At 37.6% G+C, this 20,167-nt stretch overlaps 1 long non-coding RNA gene across 2 annotated transcripts; it reads right to left on the minus strand.

The window, feature by feature from the left end:
* Positions 1-7,934: 7,934 nt before the first annotated feature.
* On the minus strand, positions 7,935-14,531 carry LOC141846926 (uncharacterized). 2 transcript variants are annotated; one of them, XR_012603390.1, is made up of 4 exons: positions 14,175-14,531; positions 14,023-14,100; positions 13,888-13,947; positions 7,935-8,820 (listed from the first exon to the last, which is right to left on the minus strand). It is a non-coding gene; the product is annotated as an uncharacterized LOC141846926 (long non-coding RNA). The 2 variants fall into 2 exon arrangements; XR_012603389.1 differs by lacking the exons at positions 13,888-13,947; positions 14,023-14,100; positions 14,175-14,531 and adding an exon at positions 9,221-9,897.
* Positions 14,532-20,167: the final 5,636 nt, after the last annotated feature.

The following is a 20,167-nucleotide window of genomic DNA, read 5'->3' on the forward strand; positions in this document are numbered from 1 at the left end:
GTCGCGGCGTCGCCGCCCCCCCGTTGCCGCCCTCGTCCTCCTCGAGCGGCCGCGGCGTCGTCGCCCCCCCCGTTGCCGCCCTCATCCTCCTCGAGTGCCCGCGGCGTCGCCGCCCCCCCGTTGCCACCCTCGTCCTCCCCCCCACCCCCCCGAGGTCGCCCCCGCGCCCGCCCCCCCCCCCCGCCCCCCCCCGGCTGTCCTGGTTGCTGCTGCAGCCGCCTAGCCGGTTGATATAGTATAAAAGTATAGACCCTTGAAGTTTTTTAAATCGGGGGAAAAATATGTCAAACTGTTGAGTTTTTTTTTTTACAGTTTATTTTCTCTGTGTAGGACAAATTTACTCACCTCTGAAGTATAGGTATAGAAGTGTAGGACTCGGCCCGGACCCGGACCAGGTCAACGGGCCGGTTGGCCTGTTGACCCGATTAGCCTGGCCAAACCGTAACCGGCCCGGCATCCTGTCGGGCCGGTTAAGGTTCAATGTCCATTGAACCGGCGGTTCACCCGGTTAATCGACGGTTTGAACCGCCGGTTCAAGTTTTTTATTTTATTTTATTTTTTTGTGTTAGCCGTTGGAACCGGCGGTTCCAATGGCTCCAAACCGCCGGTTAACCGGCGGTTTGGAGCCGTGAGGCTTTTTTTTATTTTTTGATTTTTTTCAACGGCTGAGATCATTTAACTGTTTTTTGATCAATGGCTGTGATTTAGTATCCGTTATGATCCAAATTCTATAAATAGGGAGTTCATTTCATCATTTTCACACACTTTTCTACTCTCTAACTCTCATTCTCAACTTCGTAAGTTCGCGTTCTCTCGTTTCCGAGCTCCGACTCCATCTTTCGACTACAATGGAAGGAGGCCGCGGTGGAAGTTCTTCACATCGATCTCGGAGGGGAAAAGAAATAGCGCACGAGGATCCCAACATTCAATCCACCGATGATGAGATCGAGGCCGCTCAACACCTTCCGACGCCCGAAACACAAGGAAGTACTGATGCCATTACTTCTAAGGTTCGGGAACATCCCCCTCTAAAATCTACTATTTTTACTAAACATTTTGAGGAAGTCACTCTTCCATTGGGAGAAATGCGTGCAAAATGCAAGCATTGTAATGCTTCCTACAAATTCCAAGCCGGCGGCAGCTATGGGTCGATAAAACGACATGTAGAAACGAAGCACCCGACAGAATATGGACTTGACTTATCTCAAACACAATTATCTAGATTTTCTACCGGTAGTAGTACTGATTCTGGTTTATTTTTATATTCTAATAATAAATTAAGAGAGTCATTAGCTAAATTTGTTTCCGTAGAATATCTTTCTTTTAGTTTTGGATCTAAATGCACATTTGAATATTTTTGTAAAGAATCTCTTAATCCAAGTGCTAAACGTGTTCCTAGGACTACACTTACTCGTACAATTAAAAAATTAGTAAAACAAGGAAAAAAGAATTTAATTGGTGAATTTAATAAATTAAATAATAAAGTTTCTTTATGTGCCGATATTTGGAGTGATCATTGGCAAACTCATTCCTATATGGGTGTGACTTGCCATTAGATTGATAGCTATTGGATCCTCCAAAAACGGTTGATAGCTTATAGAGTTTTTGATGAATCACATATTATCCATAACATTGCACAATTATTATATTTAATTTTAGAAGAATATGGATTAACTCTTAAAATATTTTCAATATCATTAGATAATGCTAGTTCTAATACTGCTTCTATAGATGAACTAAAATTTATTTGCCAACCTGTTATTGGTGGTTTATTTTTTCATATTCGTTGTGTTTGTCATGTTTTAAATTTATGTGTTTAAGATGGATTAAGACTTTTAGAAAATTATATTAAACCAATTAGAATTGCAATTTCTTATTTATGGTCTCATCCATCTATGATGAAACAATGGGATAGATTTTGTAGAGCTAATAGAATGAGACCTAAAAAATTTTCACGTGATGTACCAACAAGTTGGAATTCAACATATCAATTATTACAAGATTCATTTCAATATAAAGATTTATTATATTTTTTTTACAGAAAATAGTAATACTAATATACATTGATTTTAACAACAATGGAATATTTGTAGTAGTATTTGTGAAATTTTAAAAGTTTTTAATGATGCAATCGAACAACTTTCCGGTGTTTATTATCCTACTGCTCATTTAGTTTTAGTGAAATTTTGTAGTATAGTATTAATTTTAAATGAACATATCAATAATGAAGCTTTAACTTCTTTAATATTAACTATGAAAACTAAATGAGAAAAATATTTTTATTTAATTCCTGAAATTTATTTAGTTGCATTTGCTTTAGATCCTAGATTTAAATTAGAAGTTTTACAAGAAATGCTAACTTTATATTATGACGCTTTAATTCCTGTTAAAGATTCTTCTTCTCCTAATCTCGCTAATATTATATATATTATTAGAAATTATTTATCTGATATTTATAATCAATATTATGTTAAATATGGAATACAGACTAATATTTCTGAAACACAACAACAAACTACTAGTATTAATTTAAAACTTTCAAAAGCACAACTTTTATTAAAAGAACGGACGAAACGTCCACGAGGATCTTCAAGTTCCACACAGGAACTTGAGAATTATTTTATCACTTCTTTTGATTTTAATGAAGCAGATAGCGAAGATTTCGATATTTTGAAGTGGTGGTCACAGAAGACTCCAAGTTTTCCCGTTCTCTCGGTAATTGCCAAAGAAATTTTAGCATGTCCAGTGTCAACTATTGCTGTGGAGCAGACATTCAGTGCCGGCGGCAACATATTAGATGAATGGCGATCAACTATGTCTCTCGACTCATTGGAAGCCCAAACATTACTCGACGATTGGACTAAAGCCGAGAAAAGAATTCAAGGAATGCAACTTTCAGAAGACGAAGCCGAAGAATTTGATACTGAAGGAACGAATATAACAGGAGGAAATGGAAGTGAGTGAATGAGTGATGTAAAACTGTAAAAGGGTAAAAATGTAAAAGAACTACGTGGGCTTTGATTCCCCTATACCCTAAGGGGATACGTAGGCAACTTAATAAGTGCAAGCTCAATAAATTTTTTTAATAAATTTTAAATTTAATAAATTTTAAATTTTTTAATATAATAATCTGGAACCGTCGCGAACCGTAGCGAATCGTGAACCGAACCATGAACCAGCGGTTCCGAACAGTGAACCGTAACTGTCTTGGGCGGTTAAGGTTAAGGGTCGACCTGCCATGAACCGTCGAACCGGCAGTTCCGAACCGTCGAACCGTCGGTTCTAAATCGTGGTCGGGACTGCAGCCCACACCCATAAAAATAAATCATCCAGCAAGCATAACTAGGAAATCACTATACAACAACAACAACAACAACAACCAAGCCTTATCCCACTAAGTGGGGTCGGCTATATGGATCTTTTTACGCCATTGAGCTCTATCTCCTATTATATCATCATTTATATTTAAATAAATTTTATCTTGTTTTATTGTTGCTAACCAAGTCTTTTTTGGTCTACCTCGCCCTCGTTTAATATGCGTATTTGTCATAGTTTCACACCGCCTAACTGGAGCATTTATCGGTCGTCTAAGTACATGTCCGTACCACCTTAAACGTGTCTCACGGAGTTTTTCCTCAATAGATGCAACTCCAACTTTCTCTCTAATGCTCTCATTTCTTATTCTGTCCATCTTCGTATGTCCACACATCCATCTTAACATCCTCATCTCCGCAACTCTCATCTTTTGCTCATGTGCTCGAGTCATAGCCCAACATTCAGCGCCATATAACATGGCAGGTCTAACTGCCGTTTTATAGAACTTTCCTTTAAGTTTTAGAGGCACTTTACGATCACATAAAACACCTGATGCTCTCCTCCACTTCAACCATCCTGTTTGTATTCTATGTAAGACATCTCTCTCAATCCCTCCATCGGCTTGCAAAAATGATCCTAAATATTTAAAACTTTCAGTTCCAGACAACTCATCATCTCCTATTTTAATACTTGTCTCATTACGTTCTTTATTGCTAAACTTAAATTTCATATATTCTGTCTTTACTCTACTAAGCCTAAAACCTTTCTCTTCTAGTGTTTCTCGCCAAGATTCTAATTTAGCATTTACTCCCTCACGTGTCTCATCTACCAATACAATATCATCTGCAAACAACATGCACCATGGTACGGTATCTTGAATGTGTCCAGTAAGTTCATCCATGATTAGTGTAAAAAGATAAGGACTTAGAGCTGACCCTTGATGTAACCCTATTTTTATTGGAAATGCTTCAGTTAATCCGCCTGAAGTCTTCACTCTAGTTGTTACTTCCTCATACATATCCTTAATTAGGTCAATATATACTACGCTAACACCCCTCTTTTCTAGAATTCTCCATATAATTTCCCTTGGGACTCTATCATAAGCTTTTTCTAAATCAACAAATATCATATGTAGATCTTGCTTTTGCCCGCGATACTTTTCAATTAGTTGCCTGAGAAGATGTATAGCTTCTATTGTCGACCTACCAGACATAAACCCAAATTGATTTTCGGTGACCATGGTCTCTTTCCTTAATCGTTTTTCTATTACTCTTTCCCAAAGTTTCATGGTATGACTCATTAATTTAATACCCCTATAATTTGCACAATTTTGTACGTCCCCCTTATTCTTATATAAGGGAATTAGAGTACTTACTCTCCATTGATCTGACATTTTCTTTGTTTTCAATATCATGTTAAATAATTTTGTAAGTCATTCAATACCTTGTTTCCCTAGGCACTTCCATACCTCTATCGGGATATCATCAGGTCCCACGGCTTTTCCATTTTTCATTCCGTTTAAAGCTTGTTCTACTTCTGAAATTTGAATTCTACGGTAAAAATTTAAATTTCTATACTCATTTGACCTGCTTAAATTACCTAAGTTAAGTTGATCACCTACACTTTCATTAAAAAGTTGATGAAAATACCTCTTCCACCGCTCTTTTATTTCTCCATCATTTACTAATACCCTATTGCATTCATCTTTAATACATCTTATTTGGCTAATATCTTTTGTCTTCCTCTCTCTCACTTTAGCTATTTTATAAATATCTTTTTCTCCTTCTTTTGTATCCAATTTTTGATATAACTGCTCAAAAGTTGTATTTTTAGCTTCATTCACTGCTTTTTTAGCCTCTTTCTTAGCTAATGTATATTTTTTTAAATTTTCTTCATTCTTGCAAATATATAATTTCTTATAGGCTATTCGTTTTTCCTTCACTTTTTCCTGTACTTTCTCATTCCACCACCAAGATTCTTTACTTGGTGGTACATGCCCCTTTGACTCGCCGAGTATACTCTTGGCTATTATTTTCAACTTTGATACCATTTTATCCCATGTCGTAGTAGGGTCACCGTATACTTCACCTAATACTTGTCCTTCTACCTTCTCCTTAAATATGTTTTGTTTCTCATCCTTCAACTTCCACCACTTAATTCTAGGAGTAGTGGATATTTTCTTTTTATGGATATTATGCTTAAGACGTATATCCAATACTACTAACCTATGTTGGGTAGTTAAACTTTCTCCAGGAATGACCTTACAATCTTTACAAATCTTTCTATCCCTCTTCCTAACCATAAGAAAGTCAATTTGCGATTTATTATTCCCGCTTTTAAATGTGATCAAGTGTTCTTCTCTTTTCTTAAAAAATGTATTAGCTAGTATAAGATCATATGCTATCGCAAAATCCAGTATAGTTTTACCTTCCTCATTTCTTGTTCCAAACCCATAATCCCCATGCACCCTCTCATATTCCTCATTTTTCACTCCAACATGTCCATTTAGATCACCTCCTATTAAAATCATTTCATTTGATGGAATATTTTGTAATACTTCATCTAGGTCATCCCAAAACCTTGATTTGGTATTTTCATCTAATCCTGCTTGAGGTGCATATACACTAATTACATTTATAGTGTCTTTCTCCACTACTATTTTGAGAGCTATAATTCTATCCCCCTTTCTATTTACTCCTACAACTTCATCCTTTAACGAACTATCTACAATAACACCAACTCCATTTCTTGTTTTACTCTTCCCTGTGTACCATAACTTATAACCCGAGTTCTCTATCAACTTTGCCTTTTCGCCTACCCATTTTGTCTCTTGTACACACAAAATACTAATTCTTCTCCTAATCATCGTATCTACTACCTCCATTGTTTTACCAGTAAGGGTTCCTATATTCCATGTTCCAAATCTTAGACTATTAATTTTCCTATAATTTTTATTCTTACCCAACCTATGGTGTGAGAACTTTTGCTCATTTAACACTACACCCAAGTTCTCATGGAGATGTAGCGGTCCTTGCCGAGACGTTACAGTCGGACCTTGCAACGCGTTCCTTCCGGGGAACATCCTAGCATTAACACAATAGTTTAATGGATCCATTCATGAGTGTTTGCCTTAGTTTAACGCTGGCTGGCAACCTAACGCAACCCTCCTCCTTTATCCGGGCTTGGGACCGGCAATGATAAGGTAAACTTATCACAGGCGGAGTTTAAAACATATGAACGAGTAGAACCAACCCTAGGCTCACGGATCCAACAGAAACGCTTAGAGTGATTATAAAATTAGCATACCTGCTTCGCAGCGGCCAGCGGAAAAAAACAGTTTATGAATTGCTGAAAAGAAGCTACTGATGCAATTGAGCAGATATAACTAGAAATTGGAAAAGCTGAGGTACATATGGAAAAGGAACTTTACAGATCAGGATGTCGTAAGGCTCTTCACCGCCAATTGTAAGGCTATGTCATCGAGCACGGGGCTCAGAAGTCGACGAGCTCGAAGGTAGCTAGCCTATCGTCAAGCTCTCCACCGCCTGTTGTAACGTTATGTCATCGAGCACGGGGCTTGAAAGTTAACGAGCTAGGAGCTCGATTGCAAGCCTGTCGTAAGGCTCTCCACCGCCTATTGTAAGGCTATATCATCGAGCACGAGGCTCGGAAGTCGACGAGCTCGGAGCTCAGTTGCCAGCCTGTCGTAAGGCTCTCCACCACCTGTTGTAAGGCTATGTCATCGAACACGGGGCTCGGAAGTCGACGAGCTCGGAGCTCGGTAGCCAGCCTGTCGGAAGACTCTCCACCGCCTGTTGTAAGGCTATATCATCGAGCATGGGGCACGGAAGTCGACAAGCTCAGAGCTCGATAGCCAGCCTGTCATAAGGCTCTCCACCGTCTGTTGTAAGGATATGTCATCGAGCACTGGGCTCAGAAGTCGACGAGCTCGGAGCTCGGTTGCCAGCCTGTCGTAAGGCTCTCCACCGCCTGTTGTAAGGCTATGTCATCGAGCACGGGGCTCGAAAGTCGAAGAGCTCGGAGCTCGGTTGCCAGTCTGTCGTAAGGCTCTCCACCGCCTGTTGTAAGGCTATGTCATCAAGCACAGAGCTCGAAAGTCGACAGGCTCGGAGCTCGGTTGCCAGTCTATCATAAGGCTCTCCACCGCTTATTGTAAGGCTATGGCATCGAGCATGGGGCTCGGAAGTCGACGAGCTCGGAGCTCGGTAGCTAGCCTGTCGGAAGGCTCTTTACCGCCTGTTGTAAGGCTATGTCATCATGTACGGGGCTCGGAAGTTGACGAGCTCAGAGCTCGGTGGCCAGCCTGTCGTAAGGCTCTCCACTGCCTGTTGTAAGGCTATGTCATTGATGGTCTACTTATTTTTAATAGCAAGACTCCCGATCAAAATTATTCTAATTATGTAAAAAACTGAAACCCCTTATCCTACACTACAATAGTATAGCAAAGGCCCAGGTCGTCTCTCACGTGGATCCAATGGCGGGATGTTTGGTTCTAAATAATATCTAAAAATGGGATTTCATACACTTAATGAAGCAAGTAACAAACATGCATAAACAAACTCTAAACCATAAACCGAACACTATCCGAAAGCAATCAATTAAGCAAAGATGACACTAAGATAAACAATCAATGGTTCATGAACATGTTGAAATGAAACAAAGCAGTTCAAACAAAATGGACTGCAATAACAACAAACTGATCCCAAATTGTCCGGATAGAGATCCTCTTCCCGGCGAACGGCGACGAAGCTGGACGGCCTTGCCTCAACAGCTGTCGATGAAGCGAGTCTCGTGTCAGATATCCCTCCGACAAGAGTTGAATGCGGATGAAGATGGCTGATATGCTCCGGAAGGAATCAGCTGCCAACAAATCCAATTGGCAGCTACTGGAAAACGTGGACACAGAACAGAGCCTGAATCCTTCACAGGCAAAGGAATCCCTGAAGAGCTCGGCCACAGGAGACTGAGGAAGAATCTGCCTAGTCCCAGTAGTGGAAAGTCACCTCAACCTTCAAAATCCAATCAAGCTGAGGCGTTCAGGTCCTGTGGCCAGAAGCTAGGGTTCCGCCGGCGAAGGGGAAGCGTCCACCTCTTCTCGGTAATCCTTCGCCACTAATCCCGTCGACTTGAACTGCCAATGCAGAGGTGATGGTTGCGATGCTGGCTAATCCCGTCGGTTGGATGGAGGAAGAAGACGCACCGCTGAAGCTCTGTCGCCCGAAGCTTGTCGCCGTTTGGATCTGAGCGGAACCGACCATCGTGTTCTGAGGAAGAAGACGCGCAGCTACTGTTCGCTTGCTTGTTCGGTGCGGGAGAAGACTTTTAAACCCAATTATCATCCACCGTCCATCTTGCAATTGCCTTGATCTCAGCCGTTGATTAAAACCTAGGTCAATTACCTTGATTAATCACATATCTACTTCAATCTTGATGGATGGCTGTGATCGATCCAGATCTTGATGGACGACTCCCTTTATCCCGTTCCTACAAAATTCACATTAAGGTTAGTGAGATTTAATTATGAAATCATAGGAATTACTCAATTAAATGCAAATAAACCCAATATGTATAAACATCCTAAGTAACGATAATTACACACGTAAAGGGCCTAAAATATTCATCCTACGAGTTAAAATCACATAATAAAATGAAGCTATAAAATACCCCACACTTATTTCTGCACGTCTCTCGAGCAATCATGGAAAGAAAACAACTAACTTATTCCCCAAACAATACCCCGATCAATAATCCAAAGTTAGAAAAAATTAGTTACTTAGGATCAACAAATTGATCAGAACTCAAGGTATTCATAGATCCTACTCCTACAACAGACAACATGAATGATGATATCAATCAAATCAAATAGAATAAGCCTGATCAATACCTCACAAGATAGATAATTACACTGGTGCTCACATAATAGATGTAAAAATGGAGAGCACTCAAAACACATGTGTAATCTTGTGCTACCATAAGCTTACTTATTATCTACTTCTCCACCACTATCAATACATCACACACATGAATTAAAAGGATTTATCAAGAAGAATCAGGATCACAAAAAAATAATGAGATGAAGTATATGAAGAAATACCAAGCAAAGTTTCAATGAGAGAGAAAAGTTTGGAAGAATAAACCTAATAAGTTGCAATGATCTTAGAGAATACCATTCTCCCTACCACTCTATATCAGTTGCAATCCAAACTGCACTTGTGTCTAAAAACCTGAGTCAGAGGGAGGTCGGGCATCCATCCCGAACGTGATGTGGTGAGCTTCCTCCCAAAATTTTCAGGGTCATAAGAGCAATTCTGCCTTTATGCAAGAAGAGGTCTGCTTTTTAAAGTCAAGTGCACGCCTGACTTTCTTTCTTATTCATCCATTCGCTTGTAGTACAGTACTCTTGCTTCTTTCTTTGTGTCGAGAAGATCTGAACGGATCACGAAGATTTTATTCGGTGTCGTGGGAGAGCTCGCAAGCTGTGACACGCAGCTCGGCAACCGCGTGCGCTGGATAGAGTCGGCAACCACACGTGGCAACTCTGCCGAGCTCGCAAGCTGCTACACGCCTCTGCCGAGCTCATACTTTAGTGCCGATCTCCACACCTCAGACCTCTGCCGATCTCATACCTTAGTGCCGATCTCCACACCTCAGACCTCTACCGAGCTCATACCTTAGTGCCGATCTGCAGTAGCATCTGACTAGGTGCTTCATCTGCTTCAGCACCTACATCCAATGCATCAGCTCCCGTATCCACATGAACCTCTGGCTGGTCAGCTTCCAGAAGTGTATGATTGGCAGAAGAACCACTCCCTGATAAACTTTCTGATAAACCTTCTGTTCCAAACTTTCAGACAAGATAATCAGAATCAAAGAATTCTGAATGCAGAAGGTTGATTCCAAAATTTCAGACTTAAAGAAACTGAAGGTATGTTTCATGAAGAATTCTGCAAAGGAGATATAATCAGCCCTGACTTGACAAGAATCTCAGTTATAATAGTTGTTGGTCAAGAATAGCAATCAGGTTTGGCACTAAACAAGTTTGTATCAATTTGGTAGCTTCTTTTCACGTGCAGTATTCATTTCCTTTTCATCAACCCAGAAACAAGTATTTCATGCTCTACCAGCTCTACCTTAACTGAAATACAGTTTCAGAAACTTGTAGTAGATAAGAACTCTATGTTGACTCAGTTTTATTTAAGCCTTCTTCCCATTCTATTCTCTTTTCTTCTCCTCAACCATTTCTGAGAACACATCAACCTTGATGAAGCTGGGCCACTTTCAGATTCAGGTTTCCAGAATTCTTCTATGAGTTTTCATGCTTCCAGAATTCCAGAAAATGAATTTGTGAAACTTTCCTACCTTTTAGATGTGAAGCTCTGTTCAGGTATCTGATTTTATAAATCAAGATGATATCATTTTCAGAACTTCACAACTTCAGCAGCTTAGTACAGGTTTACCATAATTTCAGCCCTCTCCAATTCAGAACTGACTTCTGCACTTCTCAGTTCACAGCTTAGTATTAGCTTCTAAACTTTATAGCCTTCCAACTTAGCAGCTTCACAGCAATATAGCTCAGCAATTTACTGTCAAAACAGGTCCACAAAGGCTTCAAAAATTCAGATTGGGCTAAATAGATTTTTGGCACTAAACAGCTCTGATTTTTCTATTGCTGCCATCAACGCTTTGGAAATTTTAGCATCAGAATTTGGTGTTTAGGAAGTAACTGAAATGAAGTAGATTTCCATGGATTCATCCATTGATCAGATTCTTGAAACTTTCTTTAAACAACTTGGCACAAACCACTTTTTTTTTTTTTCTTTTCTGATTTTTTTTCACAGCTTCATCACCAATTTCTGCCCTGATTTTCTGATTTTCCCAGCTTGGTTTCAGCCCTTAAATTCCTTGTCATTTGTACAAGACTGGTATTCCCTCAACCCCTTTACTGATTTACATCGAATTGACTTCAGTAGGTTGGAATCACAGCAGCTTTGCAAGAGTTCAGATTGGCACTGTTTGGCACTGAATCTGCACTCAATAACTTAGCCATTCACAGCTCAAACAGCTCTGCACTCAATAAAAACAGCTCTGCATTCAATAAAAACAGCTCTGCACTTTTCAGAACCGACTTCTCATGCCTTAAAGAATTAGCATCATATTCCTCTAATTTCACAATCGGGTCTGTAGTATCCTTCTTGAGATTTTTCCAGTTTATCTTTGTATTCATTTTCAACTTGACGAAGATGTGTCTCTAAAGCTCTGATAACACCTTCAAGCTCTAATATGTTGTAATTTTTCTAACAGTTAAAAGTTCAGATGTGAGTTGCACTTCATTGGCTGCTGCAGCATCCTGATCTGTAAAGTTCCTTTTCCATATGTACCTCAGCTTTTCCAATTTCTAGTTATATCTGCTCAATTGCATCAGTAGCTTCTTTTCAGCAATTCATAAACTGTTTTTTTCCGCTGGCCGCTGCGAAGCAGGTATGCTAATTTTATAATCACTCTAAGCGTTTCTGTTGGATCCGTGAGCCTAGGGTTGGTTCTACTCGTTCATAAGTTTTTTTCCTTCCTGTTTATTTTTGGAACTGCACTGTAGGTTTGCCAAGGATCTGATTTTTGCTAAACTGTTTGATGAAATGTTTTAAGCTATTTTAATGTTCAGCAGATTATTAGCTAACGATGTATTATGTTTATAGTGGATTAACCTATTGTTTACGATAGAATTGCCAGGAAATTTTTCTATTGTAGTGATTTTCTCAGTTAAGCTTGATTTTTATTAAAGAATTGATTGCACTGTCAAAATCGTCGTATTATACTAAGAAATTGATAAATACATGATTTTGGAGGCTTGCGTTCAAGGTTTGCTTTTGATCAATTGATTTAAAGTATTTTTCATGTTCAGCAAATATATTAGCTTACGATGTGACTTAGTGATGGGAAATAATCCTGGTTGATAGGAGTAGGCTACGGATATATTTGGCTATTTTTATGGTGGATTAGCCTATTACTCTCTAATGCATTATGATTTTTTTTATTATAGTGATTTCCTAGTTATGCTTGCTGGATGATTTATTTTTATGGGTGTGGGCTGCAGAGCCGACCACGGTTTAGAACCGACGATTCGACGGTTCGGAACTGCCGGTTCGACGGTTCATGGCAGGTCGACCCTTAATCTTAACCGCCCAAGACGGTTACGGTTCACTGTTCGAAACCGTCGGTTCATGGTTCGGTTCACGATTCGCTACGGTTCGCGACGGTTCCAGATTATTATATTAAAAAATTTAAAATTTAAAATTTATTAAATTTAAATCTTAACCTTAACCGCCCAATACTTCTTTTGTTTCGGATAATTATGCTACTATACTTGGAAGATAATGATGTGGATGATTTAGGTAATTGTATTTTTTATTAAATTGGTAGTTAATTTAACAAATCTTATAGTTAACTCTTTTTATTTTTTTCTTTTGTAGCATAAGTGGTGTCAAAATTTTGAAGAATTGAAGAATGGAAGAACTTCAAACTTATTGTATCGATTATGCATTAGTTGGATGTTGTTTTAGAGATAATATTTTGTTTTGGAGTTTAATGTTTGGTTTATAATGTTATTTTGCAAGGATTTTATATATATATATATTTATTTATTTAAATTAATATTTAAAAAAAAATAAGACGGGGATGGGGATGGGTATGGGGATACCCATGGAAATACCCGCGGGGAAAGCCATCCCCGAAACCCGCGGGGATCCCCGAAACCAGCTGGATACCCGAAATCCGACGGGGACGGGGATGGTATTTAAATTATGATACCCGACGGGGATGGGGACGGGGATGGTATATGAGTTTGGGTTTCGGGGACGGGGATGGAGAAGGCTTCCCCGCGAACCCCCGAACCCGTTGCCATCCCTACATATAATATGCCATAGTAATCAGAATGATATTAAAAAAACCCATAACTAGCATATGCACTGGTAATAGAGTGATATAAGCCAAGTAGCAGCATATGCACATGTAGTAGGTGATATCAGAATCAATAAAGATCGGATAACCAAAACATGTCAAAGGTATCAGATGATATCAAGATAAATGAATAACTGATAACCACAATAGCCAAAAGGTATCCGATCAAGTAACAGTAATAACTGATAACAGAATCAGATCAAAGTAGCAAGTGTAATAAGTATGAACAGGAACATAAATTACTGATAACTAGCAATTTACACATATCCTTAAGACCGATCTATAAAGGATAAGTCAAGGTACCCGCCTTCAGATTTGTCGCGTATAATCTCAGATAAATCCAATATCTGAGACCAATCAATAATCCGATCAAAGTCCTGCAATTATTATCACAATCCCTAAATCCAGAATATATAAATACAAATCAAATCAAACCCTAACTGAACTAAGATTACACTTTCCAATCCCGATCCCTATCAGAATGATCACCTCATCTTAACTGATCTAAAGCACAACCGATTTTAGTAGATCAACTATAATCCTCATTATTCAAGCACCATGAATAATAGTTAAACAATTTCTAATCAAATTCCATACCTGGAACTCAACTCTGATCTACTCACGCTCCGATTTGGTTTCCTCCTTCCTTGCCAAATTCTACAGAAATCCCACTGGTTGTAAAATCCATCAATCCAACCAAATTCACAATACAACATCGTTTCCAAAGCTTACCTCAATGAAATTTGCCCTAACTCCTTAGATCTGAGCCCTAGAACAGTGCTCTGATTCCAAGCTGCTCAAGATCAAGATCTGCCCATACTTCAACTTAAATCCAAACAACTAATACACCAGTAAATCCAATAGTAAGTTCTTTAAGATCTTACCTTCACCAGTAAATGATCAGCCAAAGAAAACCAATCGGTGAAGAGAGAGCAGGAAATCGGCGAGAATGGAACATCCCTAGACCGGTGATGGCCGCCAAATCCACGAACTGAGTGAAGAGAGAGCAGAGATCGACAACGGCTAAAGTAATCTAGCAGCTTTGACCGGCGGATCGGCCAAAGAGAACAAGAATCGGGCGAAGGTGTCGACACTAGCCGGAAAACCAAGGAGCGGTCGGACAAAGGCTTCTGCAGAAAAGAAGAAAGTGCGGCGTCGTTGCCCTCAATCGGCCAGCGACGATCGCGGCGACAAGCCGAAGGCGGCAGCTCCGGAAGGAGTCAGCAGATTGGCTCAAAGAAGCTCGGCGAAGCATGGCGCAGTTCTGAGAAGGTCGCGAGATCGCGAGTGAGGAGAAGAAACAACGGAGGTGAATCGGGATCGCAATCGATTCGAGTTTGGTTCGCGTGGTTCAGTGGTCAAACGATATCCGATTTGGTCCAAACAAGTTTTATTTGGTTCGTCTTCACAAGACGAATTTATTCGTGTCTATAGTAAAAAATTTTCGGTATCTTACATTTGCTTTCCCCAAGATTTGAATTCTAGACCTCCAAGTTAAGTACTAGAGCTTATGAATCCTGGTAGCCAAGTGAGTCACTCACTTGGCTACCAGGATTCATAAGCTCTAGTACTTAAACTGGAGGTCTAGAGTTCGAATCTTGAGGAAGGCAAAAATCTACTGTCTATGAGTGGGAAGACTTAGTGAGTAACGGCACGACCCAGGGTCGTCGGTGGACAACGTAAGGGGTCGTCAAGGGAGCCGCCAGTTGGGCTGCCCAAGGGACTGCCAGTTGGGCCACCCAAGGGGTTGGGTCGTTACAATAAAAAGGGCACTCACTTGGCTATCAGGATTCATAAGCTCTATTACTTAACCTGGAGGTCTAGAGTTCGAATCCTGAAGAAGACAAAAATCCACTGCCCAGGAGTGGGAAGACTTAGTGAGTAACGGCACGGCCCAGGATCGTCGGTGGACGACGTAAGGGGTCGCCAAGGGAGCCGCCAGTTGGGCCGCCCAAGGGGTAGGGTCGTTACAATAAAAAGGCCCCTTTTTATTGTAACGACCCGACCCCTTGGGTGGTCACTTGGGCGGCCCAACTGGCGGCCCCCTTGGCGACCTCTTACGTCATCCACCGACTATCATCGACCGTACCGTTACTCACTAGGTCTTCCCACCCCTGACTAGTGGATTTTTTCCTTCCCTAGGATTCGAACTCTAGACCTCCAGGTTAAGTACTAGAGATTATGAATCCTGGTAACCACCGAGACGACCTGTTGCACCGATAGAGTCAGAACATAATCTGTTTCAAATTTATATAAATTATTTTAAACTAAAATAAAATCTATTTCATATTTAGATAAATTAGTGACAGATTTGCTATAAAATTACTATTCTATTTCACTTTAATAAAATATGATATTTGAAAAAAAAAATTGAAACAAAATTTTAAATAAATTTGAAACAAAATTACAAATAAATTTTTATAAATAAAAATAAATATGGATTACAAATAAAAATTGAAATCGTATGATTTCTGTCACAAAATTTGTTTAAACTTTAATAAAAAAATTGAGATAGAAAATAATCTATTTTAAATTTATATAAAATATTTTAAACTAAAATAAAATCTATTTCACATTTATATAAATCAAATACACATGAAATTATTAATCTGTTTTATTTTTATAAAGTATAAAATTTAAAATAAAATTGGGATAGAATTTGAAATGAATTTGAGATGAAATTGTGAATAAATTAATATAAATAAAAATAAATACAACTTACAAACAGAAGGGGCCCGTGTAATTTTTGTCAAAAAATTTAATAAAAAATTAAGATAAAAAATAATCTATTTCAAATTTATATAAATTAGTGACAAATATTTTAAATGTAAATAAAATTTATTTCAAATTTATAAATATTTAAGATGAATTTTGAAATGAATTTGTACATATAATTATTTTATAAATAACAATCTATTTTAAATTTTAGTAAATTATTATGAAATTATTGATTTATTTTACTTAAATAAAATATATCTAAAATAAATTTGTATTTGTTAAAAAATCTATTTAAAAAAATTCTATTTTAAATTTATAAAAATTAAAATGAGATTTATTAGATAATATTTTTATTTTAATAAAATTAAATATTCAAAAAAATAAAAATCTATTCTCTATTAATCTATTATCTTCTATTCGCATATCTTTCCAACCCTAAGCTAATCTTGACACCGAATAGAATAGCGATTATTCCGTAGGCGGAAGATTGGAGGAGAATTGGAGAGAGAACAAGGTCAAGAAGTTGAAAAAATAGGTAGAAAGCCGTGAATATTATAATAGGCCATAAACCAAAACCCTAGCTTGACAAAGTCAAAAATACCAAAAAAACTAAAAATAGAAAATTACTATAAATAATTAAAAATAACTTCAAAGGCACAAACGGAGCACTAAATGATGTCGAACGGGAACAAAAGTGAGTTTTACCCTATACCGAATAAAGGTCTCTGAAAGAGCTTCGAAACGCATCCGATCGTAGCTCATTCTGATTCTCGAGTCAAAAGTTATGACCAATTTAACTCCTCATGTATTGCTCCTGCATCAAATCTTTAATTTTTTTTCTCCACTATCGCTTGCATCATCTCTTGTTATTGAAATCATCTCGTGCGACACCTTGGCTACTACCATGACTGTTGGTTTGGCCACGCGCGTGACTATCTCATATGGTGATAATCTCAATTTGACACATATTTTAATTTATTATTTGATATTTTTTAATATTCTCGTATGATTAATTGTTGATTTATTTGTAATCTATTTTAAATTTATATAAATTAGTTATAAATTATGTAAATAAAAATAAAATCTATTTTAAATTTATATAAATCAGAGATAAAGTGGTTATAAAAAAATTTACTATGAAATTATAAATAAAAATAACAAAATACAGAATTTAAATATTTTTAAACAGAAATAATCCATTAATAATTTAAATAATTTGAAAATATATTTATTAAATAATTAAAATTTGATGTTATCCGACAACGAATACACTAACGATATACGCGATTCTTTAAAACCCTTCGCTTTAATTCTTTAAAACCCTAACGAATACGCGAAACGCGATCGACGCTCTGTGCGTTTATCCGGCAACCCTGCGATCGGCGCTCGCGTGTCTTCTCCGGTGACTCTTGCGTGCGTTTTTGAGTTTACACCGATTGACGCTCAGTGATACGCACAGTGCCTCTTCTCCGGCAATCCTAAACGGCTCCGCGGCGTCTTCTCCACCAACCCTAAACGGCTCCGCGGCGTGTCTTCTCCACCAACCCTAAACGGCTCCACGGCGCGTCTTCTCTGGTAAGCCTAATCTTCTTCTCTGGCTATTTCTCTATTGAGGAAAAAAGGCCACTCTGTAGCATCTTGAATGCCTCCCTTCTTGATCCCCCTCTCCTCTTGCTACAGAGAGTCTTTGTGCTTGGAATTAGTATAACTTTTTTATTGGATTGACACGAAATGTGATTCGGACGTGCCATGGCATGAAACCTGGTTTAATGTTTTGTTATGCAACTAAAGCCCAAAAATTAATTTATCCTTCGGGGATCCAACTCTAGAACTAAAAGGGAACAAAAATCATCCAAGAAACTGTTTTCAGGGTACAAAATAGGGATAAATAAGACCTTAACTCATTACTTAATTCAAGTGGACACATGATCATGATGACCAAGGTCCACTTTCCATAGTTTAGAAGAAGTGAAAATGGTAGAATTACTATTGAAGAAATTTCCAAAAGCCATGCTGCATCATGCATGATCAGTCTCAAAGAGAAAGAGTAGAATGCTGCCAAAAGTGCTTCAGTTTCCACTTGAGCACTTGTCTTCAGCACCATCACCAACAAGCCTGAATCCCAAGTGTAGCTGCAGGCCTCCTTTGTAACTCTAAAGTATTGCTTGAAAATCCGAGATTGTTGGGGTATGCATATCTGAAGATTGTCATAGCCATGCCAAGTGTCAATTAGACCACCTGAAACTGCATCATTGCAATCTTTCTGAAGTGTATCTCATCCTGATTTGTAACTGCACATATTCCATCAGTTGGTCTTTAGAAATCCACTACGATAAATTGATTTGTTTCTCTGAGAAATGGACATCCTCCTGCATGTTAAAGTAAGCCATTTGATGCTTCGCCTAAGAAATACAAGTAACTACAAGGATGAAGTTGAAGATGATTGAAAGAACTGTAAGGTTGTAAGATCTGTGAGTGCTTGCTGTGTTGTTATGCTACTCGATAATGTTGGGAATAGTGCCCTCAAAGCATTGTAATTGGATTATATTTTTTTTAATAAAAGCGACATTTATCATTGAACATATTTTGTTTTGAATATCATAGTAAAATCCTTAGTTTATTGGATGTAACCATAATTTAGTATATATAAGAGTTATATATATACAAGAGGATTAAATTATGGATAATAAACTTAAATTAAGTCTGTGATGAAATTAATTAAAGTATGGGATCTTTAATTAAAACATCACTAATGCGGCCCATGAACATTTTGAATGTGACTGTCTTATCCGGACCGTCGATGTGGAAACATCTAACTGGGGGCATTTATATATGATGAGATTATGTAAGACTTGGACCGATTTAATTAGAAATTTCATAATAAATTCCGTTATACTATGAAATTCAAATTAAATCATAAAGATGATCATATATGGATAGATCTTAATCCTTAAGTAATTATAAACTCCTATTTATTTCTATGTAATTCTTAATTTGCTTGTTTAAAGTTTGCAATTACGCATTCTCAACACTTGCATTTTAGATTTACATTTGAAATGAATGGCTGGGAATATAAATTTACAGATATGGAATCCATTCCTTCTTGCGGGAAGCAGAAAGATAATTCCCTCATTTGTTAATTCTGGAACTGAGTGTTGGGCCCAATCGATTTATAATGGAATTATAAATTGAACCACTCACTAGTGGATTAATGGTAAATGAGGTTTAAAAATAATTGGAGAGGTAAACGGAAAATTTCCTAGCTCCAATTATGAATTATCTATGGAGGATTAATCCGTATGTAATGATTATATCAATGGACGACTCTTTTAATAGAGTAAGATATTCTATAATAAAGAAGAGTGCAATTCCATATTTTTAGTGGAGTAATAATGGAATTAATAAATTGAATAAATTAATTAAAGAGTTTAATTATTTATCCAATTTATTGGAGCTTCTTATTATAGGTCCATGGTCCCCAGTACGCCTTCTTTATTGCTGACGGGCTAAAAATGCAATTAGAAATCAAATGTGAAAATGGAAATTTGTTTCCATAATTCCAACGGCTTGGAGATAAATTAAATATGAGATTTAATTAAAATTATAATTATGTGATAATTATAATTTGTGAATTATTATGGTAATATCCAAAAGGATATTAATAATATCTTTAATATATTTGGAATATATTAAATATTATAAAATCCAAAAGGATATTAATAACATCTTTAATATATTTGGAATATATTAAATATTATGAAAGGTCTTTTGATTTTATCGTGAAAAACCAATTAAAAGGGAAAAAGAATTTTGGAAATTCTTGAAATAAATCGGTAAAACAAAACGAAAAAAGGAAGAAGAAAAATCTTTGATTGATCTTTCTTTTAATAAAAGATCTTCCCTTGTTTTCCATAGCCACTCTCTCCCTATATATGTTTTCATGAGTTGGAGACAAGAGATAGAGAGAAAAAGTGAAAAAAATAATTGATTTCTGAGATTTGTATTTTGGAGTGCCCACACACTACCGTCAATAGAAAGATCGCACTGGAAGGCTGTGGTTTCTACGTACCCAGAATTTACGAAAGAGGAAAACTACAAAGAGGTTAGTTTTCTATAAACACTTTCTTTTTGTAAATTTAAATTTTTCATTGATTTATAT

Source organism: Curcuma longa, chromosome 16 (genome assembly GCF_044706935.1).
Source record: "Curcuma longa cultivar G26 ecotype Majalengka, Jawa Barat chromosome 16, ITB_CL_G26_1.1, whole genome shotgun sequence".
NCBI classification, from domain to species: Eukaryota; Viridiplantae; Streptophyta; class Magnoliopsida; order Zingiberales; family Zingiberaceae; genus Curcuma; species Curcuma longa.